Below are 12833 nucleotides of genomic sequence, written 5' to 3'. Positions count from 1 at the left end.
CAGTTGAAGAAATTCAATTAACTATTAAAGACATGGCACCCAATAAGTCCCCCGGACCTGATGGCCTCCCAATAGAAATATACCGGAGATACAGCGACCAACTAATCCCACTCCTACACGAAACTCTACACCAAGCCCAATTGGAAAAATCCCTCCCTCCTTCCCTATATGAAGCGTCTATTATAGTCCTTCTAAAACCTGACAAAGACCCGACGGACTGCAACTCCTACAGCCCCATTTCACTAGTAAATGTGGATTATAAAATCCTAACCAAAATTCTGGCCACTAGGTTGAACCAAGTAATTTTATCTATCATACACCCTGATCAAACAGGCTTCATGCCAGGCAAATCCACTACGATTAATATCCGCAAAGTACAAACGGCCATTCAGCTAGGCAGACAATACAACATGCCCTGGGCCCTCGTGTCATTGGACATGAAAAAAGCATTTGACTCCCTAGAGTGGAACTTCTTAGAAGCCTGTCTAAGCCTGTTTCGGGTTCGGCCCCAAATTTAGACAATGGATCAGCATCATATATAAATCCCCGAAGGCTAACGTGATAGTGAATGGCATCCCCTCGGCAGAATTTCCGCTTACGAAAGGCACCCGTCAAGGATGTCCCTTATCTCCACCTCTATTTGCCATAGCCATAGAAGCCTTGGCAATCCATCTAAGATCCTCTACCAATGTAACGGCATTAAATGGGGGGGAATTGAGAGTAAAGTGAGCCTCTATGCGGATGACACCATCCTTTTCCTATCAAACCCAGATACCTCCTTCTCTCAAGCTATGACCCACATAGATAAATTCTCCCAATTCTCCGGACTTTACATAAATTGGACCAAATCCACAATTATGTACACAAACTTTAACCCTAAAATCGACCCCCACGTTACCAGATATGACCTGGCAATAGTCTCTAGGTTTAAATACCTGGGGATAATTATGTCACGCGAATATCACAACGCCATAGATGACAACATCATTCCTCTACAAGAAACCCTAATATACAAATTTAAGAAATGGGCTAAATTACCGTTATCAGTAGCGGGCCGTATAAACCTGGTCAAAATGGCTATCCAGCCTAAATGTCTATACATATTACAACATATGCCACTACAGGTCCCCAAACAGTACTTTCAATCATTCAACTCTCTCATCACATCATTTGCATGGAACTCCACTCGCTCTAAACTGAGTCTTACAACGCTGCAAAGGCCGAAGGATCAAGCTGGGATGGCCCTCCCAGATCTCCGATTGTACTACCTGGCAGGACAACTGAGGAACACTCAATTGTGGTTCCGACCCCAAAAAATGCCCATGGCAGATCGCTATTTGGCGAAACAAGTAAAGGACAATAATTTACTAAACTATTTAGAATTTCCAGAATGTACAATTCCATCTGAAATCCTACCATTACATAAGCTGGCGCTTAGCGTCTGGAGAGAAGCCAAAACGCTCCAAAGGTTCCAAAATGTGGTGTCAGACCTTCCCCTCTGGGACAACCCCGGCCTGACAGCCCTACTCTCCATTCCAGACACTCACTATTGGACCAACCTTGGAATCACCACGCTAGGATACATATATAAGGATGGAATATTTCCTACATTCACCGAGCTATGCGAGCAGCTCCAAACCCCGCACCTGCAATTATTCAGGTTCTTCCAGCTAAGGCATGCATTGAGCACCCAATTCCCTCCGACCTCCACCCAAATTTCAAAGTTCCCTACGATTGGCATATTAAAATTGCAAGGCCCTAAAGGTCTGATCTCGTCCCTTTATACACATTTACTATCAGCAAAACTAAACTCCAACCCACTCCCCGTCTTCGACAAATGGAAAAACTACATCCCATCCTTAACACCTGAAGAATGGGAAGAAATAGAAGAATCCCATTTATCAGTATCTCCTGCCATAAACAACAAATTGATCCAACTATATATTATCCACCAATCATACCTTACTCCTAGTCGCCTATTTAAAATAGGGAACACCCATTCAAACTCCTGCCACAGATGTAACCAACCGAATGCAGACTTCTGGCACCTAATCTGGAACTGCCCATTTGTCAAGACCTACTGGTCCAATGTAATAACCCTTATAAACCAACTATTAGAATCCCCCTACAACATAAACTTAGACCCCAAAATAACCCTAAAATAACCCTAAAATTTGGAATTTTAGAGGAGGAACTGTGGCCAATATATACCCATATATTTCTTAAAAAAGTACTCTTCCTAGCACGTAAAGAGATAGCCATGCATTGGATGGCCTCAGATCCACCCTCGATTACACAATGGATCCAACTCGTAAACTCGATAATACCTTATGAAAAAATTATATATAAAAACAGAGGTTGCCCAAACAAGCACCATAAGATTTGGGGCTCATGGCTGGAGGCCTACTCCACGTTACCCACAGAATAAACAGAGCTTCATCAGAAATAACACGACCAGCGCAGGTTGCTTCGGTTTAACAGGTTTTTGTTTATTGTTTATTTCAAATCCTAGATACATATAGTACAGAGAATATATTTCGTTAAATAAAAAAAAGAATAATAAATACGTTATTAAAATAAGAAGATACAGCTTAAGGTAGTAAACTCCAGTCTATAATATCAAGCAGTATTCTAAAGTATGTATATCCATATGCCTTGAAAAGTCTGTAAATGCAAAATAAGTGTATACATGTTACATGACTGTATGCTGATATCATACATTTTTCCTTTCTGTATCGTATAATTTCATGTGATAAATAAAGCAAAGTTAAAAAAAAACCCAATATGCAACTGTTGAGTGCAAAAAAACGTTTTCACTCAGCCTGATTGGTCTTTATTCGTCTATGAAAGTGGCATAAATTCGAATATATCTTTCTGATCTCTCTTCACTCTATATAGTATATGTGTGTGTTTGTTCTTCCCTATTTTAGCCATTTGTAATAAAAGTTATATTTTATAATTATTAGTTTGAAAGAAGAGACCGTGGGAACCAGAAAGGGGGAGGGGTATGTCTGTATGTTAAATCGTACTTAAAGACGAGACTACAGGAAGATATAGGTGCAGGAGATGAACACGTGGAATCTCTGGGGGTGGAAATACTACTCTATAGACCACCAAAAGCAACAGAAGAAACTGAAACCTTACTATTAAGGCAGATAGAAGAGGTGTCAAACCGCAACAAAGTAATTATCATGGGGGATTTTAATTATCCAGATATAATATGGGATAAAGAAACCTGCAAATCTCACAGGGGTGATAACTTCTTGAGAACAATTAAAGATAACTACCTTATTCAACTTGTACGGGAACCAACTAGAGGGAAGGCCACTCTGGACTTAGTACTAACTAACAAACCGGACCGAATAAAGGGGATACAGGTTGAGGGGCACTTGGGGAACAGTGACCACAATATAATCAACTTCCAGCTGTCATTTAATGAGAAGCCTTATCAGGGAACGACAAATAAACTAAACTTTAGTAAAGCAAAATTTGATCAGCTTAGAACTACTATCAGTAACATTAATTTGGACAACATCCTGAAAAATATCAGTACAAAGGACAAATGGAAAAAGTTTAAAAGGATTCTAATCACCTCATGTGAGCAGTTCATTGCCTTTAAAAATAAAAGAACTTCGAGTAAAAGAAAACCAATGTGGCTCGACAAGATGGTAAGAGGGGCAATAAACTAAATAAAGAAAGCGTTCAAACTGCTAAAGCAAGAAGGCAGCGAAGAAGCGCTAAAATCATACAGGGAAAAAAATAACATATGAAAAGATAAGATCAAATTTGCTAAGGAGGAGGCAGAAAAACTAATCGACAAATAGAGCAAAAACAACCCGAAACTATTTTTCAACTATATTAACAGCAAAAGGATTTGAACCGAGAGCACTGGCCCTTTAACAAATAATGCAGGAGAAATCATTGAAGATGATGAAGGGAAGGCAAACCTATTAAATAGTTTCTTCTCAAGCGTATTCAGAAAAGAAAAGGAAATGCCACATGAGATGCAGGAGAATAAAATGAACCCCTCACAAAATATCTCATACCTAATGCAGGAGGAAGTGCGGAACCGGTTAAAGAAGATTAAAATCGATAAATCGCCAGGCCCAGATGGAATACACCCAAGGGTACTAAAGGAACTAAGTGATGTGATAGCTAGGCGGCTAGATCTAATATTTGTGGATACTATCAAGACCGGGGTTGTACCATTGGATTGGCGCATTGCCAACGTGGTTCCAATTTACAAAAAGGGGACCAAAAGTGAGCCTGGTAACTACAGGCCGGTAAGTCTCACTTCAGTAATGGGAAAAATATTCGAGGGGTTTTTGAGAGACACCATCGAAGAGTACCTCAAGGAGAAAAACAGGATAACTCCTCACCAGCATGGGTTCATGAAGTGTCGATCATGTCAGACCAATCTGATCAGCTTCTACGATGAAGTAAGCTCTAGGCTGGACCTGGAAGAGTCTATTGATCTCGTATATATGGACTTCTCTAAAGCATTTGACACTGTGCCGCATAATAGGCTAATATACAAAACGAGACAACTCGGATTGGGTGAAAACGTGTGTATCTGGGTAAAGAATTGGCTTAATGATAGAAAGCAGAGGGGGATAATAAATGGTTCGTACTCTGATTGGGCCAAAATCGCTAGTGGGGTGCCACAGGGCTCAGTATTAGGCCCCATTCTGTTCAATATATTTATTAACGACCTGATAGAGGGGCTGTACAGTAAAATATCAATATTTGCAGAAGACACAAAATTCTACAATATAATCAATGCAAAGGAGGACAATGTGTGGCTACAAATGGACCTAGATAAGCTGGGGGCTTGGGCAGAAAAATGGCAAATGAAGTTCAATGTTGAAAAATGTAAGGTTATGCACATGGGCAGGAGAAACGTATGTCACCAATATACACTAAATGGGTACTGCTAGGGAAAAGTGATATGGAAAAAGACCTGGGGGTACTAGTGGATTGTAGACTAAACTGGAGTAACCAATGCCAGTCAGCTGCTGCAAAGGCTGATAAAGTGTTGGGGTGCATTAAAAGAGGTATAGGGGCGAGGGACGAGAACCTTATCCTCCCACTATATAAAGCACTTGTCAGGCCTCACATGGAATACTGCGCACAGTTCTGGTCACCGGTGCTCAGGAAAGATGTTACAGTGCTGGAGGGGGTTCAAAGAAGGGCAACTAAACTAATAAACAGAATGAAGGGACTGGAATACCCAGAGAGGCTATCAAAATTGGTATTATTGTTGCGTCCTCTGGACGGGCAACCTCAATAACATAAATCAAAGGCACAACTATGCAAAAGGAAACAAAAACTAAAGGGGAATGCTCTCCCTATCGTCCCCTAACCCGGGAGGGGACCCTGCCTACTCCGCAGACTGACCGCGCTGATAAGTGCGAGCCTGCACTCGAACCTGGGCCACTAACTAGTCCCTAACTGGGAGCCTTAGCGCAGAACACAAGGAGAACAAAACCAAACCAAACAGCAAAGAACTTAACTTATCCAGCAGAGCTTCCACCACTCTGTGTTGCTCCGTCGCTGTCTAACATAGAACTGCAGTGAATCATTGACCAGCACAGGAGTAACAGTTAGCACTGCTTAAATAGCAGCAGAGCTACTTAACACCAGGTGCTGACTGACATTAATCTTGCAACCACCACACCTCTCAGCTCCAGAAGAGGTAGGAATGCTGCTAAACCCTGGTTTGGCCTGAAAGCAAGGTGGGAACCTCAGAACGGCTGCAACAATTATTTACTCTAGAAAAAAGGCGGCTAAGGGGTGATCAAATAACCATGTATAAGTACATGAGGGGACAATACAAGGATCTCTCCCAGGATCTGTTTATTCCCAGGACTGCGACGGTAATGAGAGGGCATCCGCTACATCTAGAAGAAAGCAGGTTTCATCACCAACATAGAAAGGGGTTCTTTACTGTAAGAGCAATTAGACTGTGGAACTCTCTGCCTGAGGATGTGGTGATGGCAAAATCCATAGAGAAGTTTAAAAAGGGACTTGATGTCTTTCTGCAGCGGAAGGATATAAATCTTAGGTTAACTGTTAATCTGGGTACACAGCAGGTAGGAAATATTAGGGGTTGATCCAGGTATTAGTCTGATTGCCATTAGGGAGTCAGGAAGGAATTTTACCCCCAAAAGGGCTAATTGGCTTTTGCTCTTGGTTTTTTTTTGCCTTCCTCTGGATCAACAGCACAGGAGGATAAACAGGCTGAAGTAAATGGACACTGTCTTCATTCGGCCTTACAAACTATGTTACTATGTTATTGGTGACATACGTTTCTCCTGCCCATGTGCATAACCTTACATTTATCAACATTGAATTTCATTTGCCATTTTCTGCCCAAGCCCCCAGCTTATCTAGGTCCGTTTGTAGCCGTACATTGTCCTCCATTGCATGGATTATATTGTAGAATTTTGTGTCATCTGTAAATATTGATATTTTACTATGCAGCCCCTCTATCAGGTCGTTGATAAATATATTGAACAGAATGGGGCCTAATACTGAGCCCTGTGGCACCCTGCTGGCGACGATGGCCCATAAAGAGTACGAACTGTTTATTACCACCCTCTGCTTTCTATCTCTGAGCCAATTCTTTACCCAACTACATACGTTTTCACCCAAGCCGAGCTGTCTCATTTTATATATCAGCCTATTATGCGGCACGGTGTCAAATGCTTTAGAGAGAAGTCCAGATATACAAGATCAATAGACTCTCCCAGGTCCAGCCTAGAGCTTACTTCATCGTAGAAGCTGATCAGATTTGTCTGACACGATCGACACTTCATGAATCCATGCTGGTGAGGAGTTATACCATTGTTCTCCTTGAGGTATTCTTCAATGGCATCTCTCAGAAACCGCTCAAATATTTTTCCCGTTACTGAAGTGAGACTTACTGGCCTGTAGTTACCAGGCTCATTTTTAGACCCCTTTTTGTAAATTTGAACCAGGTTGGCAATGCGCCAATCCAGTAGTACAACCCCAGTTATATTATCCATAAATATTAGATCTAGCGGCCTAGCTATCTCATTACTTAGTACCCTTGGGTGTATTCCATCTGGGCCTGGCGATTTATCGATTTTAATCTTCTTTAACCGGCTTCGCACTTCCTCCTGCGTTAGGTATGAGATATTTTGTGAGGGGTTCATTTTGGTCCCCTGCATCTCATGTGGCATTTCCTTTTCATTCGTGAATACGCTTGAAAAAAAAACTATTTAATAGGTTTGCCTTCTCTCCATCATCTTCAATGATTTCTCCTGCATTATTTATTAAAGGGCCAGTGCTCTCGGTGCAAATCCTTTTGCTGTTAATATAGTAAAAAAAATTGTTTCGGGTTGTTTTTGCTCTATTTGGCGATCAGTCTTTCAGCCTCCTCCTTAGCAATTTTGATCTTATCTTTGCATATCTTTCCAAGACTCCTGAATGGCATATTGTCTAGTTATACCCACCCTCTTGCTTGTCCGAATATAGTTTTCTTTTAACCCAAATAATACACATTTTATTTTTAAAAAGTTGTCAAATATGAGCCTGTTGAATAGTAGCTGGGGGGTTGTCGGGCTCCAGTGGCCCGAAGTCTATATTTCTGGCCCCTCCATAATTGTCATACACGTCATGTCTTTTGTGTACATGCACTGTGCAAAGTGTCTTGTCTGCTGTTATGTGTATTGCACAGCTTCAGCATGTGAGAGGGTAATGTCTGAAAGTGGCTGGGATATGTCTGGAAATACATCAATTTATGTCCAGTCACGAGGTATGTTAGACCCTATAAATGTGAGTATCTGAGAGCAGGAAAGGCTCTTTCATCATCTTCAACGGTTGAGTGTGGAGTGGAGTGCTGGCTACATGGAGGTACCTTCAACCCTCATGTGGTGAAGTGATAGAGAAAGAGGAGAGGTATCCTGAGACCTGCTATTCCAGGTGCCACCTCTAAGGAGCGACTGAAGTGGAGAGTCCGCCATGCAGAGTGTCTTCAAGTGCTGAGTGGGTGTCTGTGGAGTGATCCTTCCCCCAACCTCCTCCAGAGTGTTCCCCTTCCAGGAGCGGTACCTTACAGATAACATGAACTGTAGGACCAGTGTCATCCGGTGTCTCCTCCCGGACCTCACAGTCTCTGTTTTCCTGCACTGGCAGTGTAACCTGACAAGCTTCAACTAATGTTTTCCGGTCACTAAAGATACTAAAGTTAATTGTGTGTGTGTGGACTTCCTTCAGCTCTTTGCCAAGGATCATATTAGTGTGTAAGGAATGGTGGCATCACACATGACAAGTCTACAGTCCACCACATGTTTTGCAGGTAATCGCTGTCCCAGCGTTGCCTGGAAGAGGTTTAATGGTACTTGGGCCGAGTTTGCGTGCGTCCCTCTGGGGAGTAGTCTGGTATGAACCACCGTGACAAGTGACAACTGTACTCTCCCAGCTCCTCAGCATGGGCCTCGTGTCTAGGTGGCCGGTGGGATGCTGCAGGGCCCATGATTTCTCTGTACACCCTTGCCAGTGTGGACCACGGCACTGAGAGGCAGCCTACCAGGAGTCAGCCTCGTCCCTGTGTACCAATGTCTGTCTTGCTCAGCTTATGAGATGAGGACAGAGCAGACCAGTAAGCGTCTGCAGACTTCCCTATAAGATTCTGGGGGTTGTCCTTATTAGTTTACCTTGGATCATGCTTAGCTCACTTCCTGGACACTTCTCTCAATTCACTTTTTAAATTTCTCCATGATCTGAACAGAACGGGATGCTTTACAGTATGTTCACACAGCGGAATTCAATGTAAATTTTCAATTTGAATTCCACCTCTAAAAGCCCTGGCATAAATCTGCGGCTGAGCTTCAGATCTCTGCTTTAGCCTGTTTTAGCCGCTCTGCTTTAGCCACTGATCAGCAAGCGGATTTAATCCATGTCAAAAATTGGCGTGTTACTGCTTTCTGTTTCACATGCAGATTTGAAATTCTTGTGCTGTATAAATCAACTCCATATAGACTACAATGTGGATTCCCATTTAAAGTGGTGGGATACGGACCTGCCGTGGAATCAGCACAGATTCTGCAGAAAAAATCCACTGTGTGAATACACCATAAGGCTAACTTCACACGGACAAGCGCTATATCGGGCCGTTAGTCACGGGCCAATATCACGCTTGCTAACATTTGATTTCCCCGCAGATGCAAGGCGTCTTTATGTCGAAACCACCTTGCATTACTTCAGGGAACTAGCGAACCTCTGACACGACTGACAGCCGCGACGGAGGAGAGCGGAGTCTCCCCCAAAGATAGCAAAGGCTGTGAATTGTTTCCCATGTAATACCGCGGTGTGATGTAGGAAAACATCGTTTATGTGTGTCGTGGAATCTCCTTTGTGGGACCATGGCCTACTCAATTAGGAATGTTTGCACACTTTCCTGATTGGTTACGAATTGATTATGCGCATAAGAAGATTTCACACTGACACAGGTTCAGCATGTATAAACTTCCCAATTGTGCTTTATTGTTGGGCTCGCAGCCTCTTTTAAAGAGTTTAACATATCTGCCCATCTGGGCAGGTCAAAGATTACATAGATACGACGTATTGTTTAATTATTGGATAAGCATCTTGAAATTCTTCCATCCTCCGGTCATCTGCCATTGGCCATCATGTGGTAGCAGGACGAGATGAGTGGGTTGTCTTGGCCCCACGTGTGGTTCCTCCGATATGATTGGATATTACAGCTTGAACTATTAATTGCATAAATTCCCCATGTTATTTGCATAAGTTTCCAGTAAAACTGCTTGGGTTATTATTGCGGTAGCTAGAAGCGGTAATGGTTCAGACTGCGGTTATTTATGTCTGATGTACCCCTGCTAAAGTTACTAACTGCTAGCTTTGTTTACTGAGTTTAGTAAGCGGAAAGTTTCATCATTTTTACATATGAGGAAGTGAATACATTGGATACACAGAGAGTATATCTGTAGAAGGGCAAACAAAATGGAGTAATACTTGCATTGGTATACATCTATAAAAACAGGTCTCCCGTCCACATGAAATGTATGTCCATTGTCCCGAAAATATAGATATGGCAGATATCCACTACATGTGTATGACCCCATTCAAAAGAATGGGATTCATATTCATGCAATGTTTGTGCGTCTCGCAAAACACACATAGCTTGCACGATTTTCTCGCCCGTGTTAAGCCAGCTTTACATTCTGGTCAGTGGAGTATGGAACTCAAGGGTGTAAATAAATAGGTGTAAGTTTTGGTGACACCTGAGCCCAGATGAGGCCTAAAGATCCTTTTAACCCTATACAACGAGAACAGTATGCCATAGTTGGGGGCTCTGTTATAGTTACGGTTGTCACCTTTACCATGCCAAAATACCATGCACGTTTAAGGTGTATTTACATTGTAGGATTTATGGGAATTTTCCTGCAATTTTGCATAAATCCCGACAAAACTGCCACATGCATAAACTTTGTAAGACCAGGCTCACATGACCGTAAACTTAAAACAGTGCTTGACTCCTGCAGTGCTTTACAGCTGTGAACCTGGCCGTGCCCCCGCGTGTGGCGCCAAAACACAGGCAGTAATACACAGTACAGATTAGGTTTTTTTTGCTTATATTTTCAGCGCCATCGCTTAGTAATGACACATATACCCGCAGCCTATACACAATGCAATTGTATATGCGCGAAAATAGAGAACAATGGGCTCTATCTCACGAATATATGCACAAAATAGAAAATGTTTTGCTTAGTTTTGCACTCGTGATTATGCTAGTGTGAGTGGTACTGCATAAATTGATTGCCTGTAAGTTACCGAGTATCACACTGGTGTACAGAGCCCGCGTAATATGCAATTCCAATACGGTCATGTGCGCCTGGCCTATTACTTCCTCTTATGTCTTGGCCTCATGAGCCATCCCAACGACTAAGGCTCCTTGTCACCCACCACCATTCATTGCAGGCAGACAGTATCCTGTCAGGTGCCCGCTTTATAGACGCTGACAGTTAACTGTAAATTGCTCATTTGAGCAATTATTCAGGCAACTAGCAGCCCATGTTTAAGTACCCTTACAAATTTTGCAAAGCTTCATCTCTTGAAATTTGCCATGACAGCTCTGCCCCAAAACTACTTTCTGCATCAGCTGAAAGTCTGTGCCAGTTATACCCAAACAGCAGCTTTATAGAGTGTACCTTTATGACCAGCGAGGAGTGCCGCTCTTTCCAGTCATGGTCAGCAAAAAAGCTGCCACCTGCCCTTCTTATTTCCAAAACTTGTGAGGCACATCAGCAGGTAGACTCGTTTGCATCTTGGTATTTGCAGTGTGTCTTCACTCCCTATGTATTTTTCCAAAAGCAAGAATAAAAGACGGCATAGGTTTTATTTCTTCCTATAAGGGCTACACTTGGCTGATGTATCAGGTTAACAACCATCTTCAGCATTACATTGGATGGACATGTCACCTTATCCTTATTGTCTGCTTACTAGTAATGCTGCAGTCATGATATCCAATGTCACTGTTGGCTCTACAGCGAAGTGTTCTTTGCGGACCAATCTGTGGTAACGCCTAATTTGGCCACTAGATGTCAGCAATGTAAGTGCCATTTTTTATTTTTTTCAATGAACAGTTAGAACAACATAAAAACACATAATATATAAAAATGCATTTTTTTTACAAAATATATCAATTACTGATAATGCTATTCATATTTATTAAGCCTCTGATGAAAACTGGAGTTTTACTGCATAAAAGTGTATTTTGTGCCAGAACAGAATCATTTACCTTCATGTGATTTCTGGAAACTGCGAGAAAAGTATTCATAGTAACATAGTATGTAAGGCTGAAAAAAGACTTGCGTATGTCCATCAAGTTCAGCCTATTACTCCCAAATGTTGATCCAGAGGAAGACAAAAAGACCACAATAAGGTAGAAGCCAATTTTTCTCATTTAACTCCTTCAGTGGCACACCCGGAAATTTTCCGTGACTAGCTCCACTGCCCATAGAAATGTAGCCTGGAAGGTTTCCGGGCTATGTTTCACTATGGGACCATGCAGAACACGTACAAGTTTTCATACCGGCAGCAATGCATTTCGCGCATACCTGCTGCTTATCCTGCATTATGGACTATTGCAAGAAAGTTTTTGATAGCTTTTCCATATTCATACCTCGTGGAAAGGGGTTTAAGCGCAGTTGCTAAAAACAAAGCAATTGCAAGTCACTGGACGTGGGGATTTGAGACTATACCTCACTAATTTTAAGCCAAATATTGAACAATTGCTATCAGAGCATAAGGGTTATCCCTCCCATTAACAGCATTATTTGTGTATTAGATTTATGTCAGAATTTTACAAGATTCTGATTTGTTTCATCCCAAATCCAAATACTTACTTGTATTTTGTGTCTTTTCAATAAACATCTGAATAAAAATTGTACATCATTTTTTTTTTTTTACAATTTCCCACTTTACAAAAAGCCCTATTTCAGTGAGCAGCACTGTGTCAGCTGTGAAAAACCCATTTGACTTTAATAAGTTAAGGAAAATTCAATATTAGGCATGCAGGGGGTCTATGGAGAAAAAAAATTAAAAAAATCGGCAAGTGGTCTACAGGGCAAAATAGACATAGAGAGTGCCCCTTTGTTACAGTGCTGGGAGATAACTATATATAAATATATTAGGGGTCAGTACAGAGATATTAGAACGCCCCCTTGTTACAGTCCTCGGTATAAATAGGTGATGGGAGAGATTTCTGTACTGACCCCTAATATATTTATACATAGTGTGAGACGGTGACCGGCAAGCTGCTGGAGGGCAGGTATGTGTCGCCTAGG

This window comes from Eleutherodactylus coqui, chromosome 12 (assembly GCF_035609145.1).
Source record: "Eleutherodactylus coqui strain aEleCoq1 chromosome 12, aEleCoq1.hap1, whole genome shotgun sequence".
Lineage (NCBI taxonomy): Eukaryota > Metazoa > Chordata > Amphibia > Anura > Eleutherodactylidae > Eleutherodactylus > Eleutherodactylus coqui.
The sequence above is the reverse complement of the archived record's forward strand: the minus strand, read 5'-3'. Positions refer to the sequence as shown.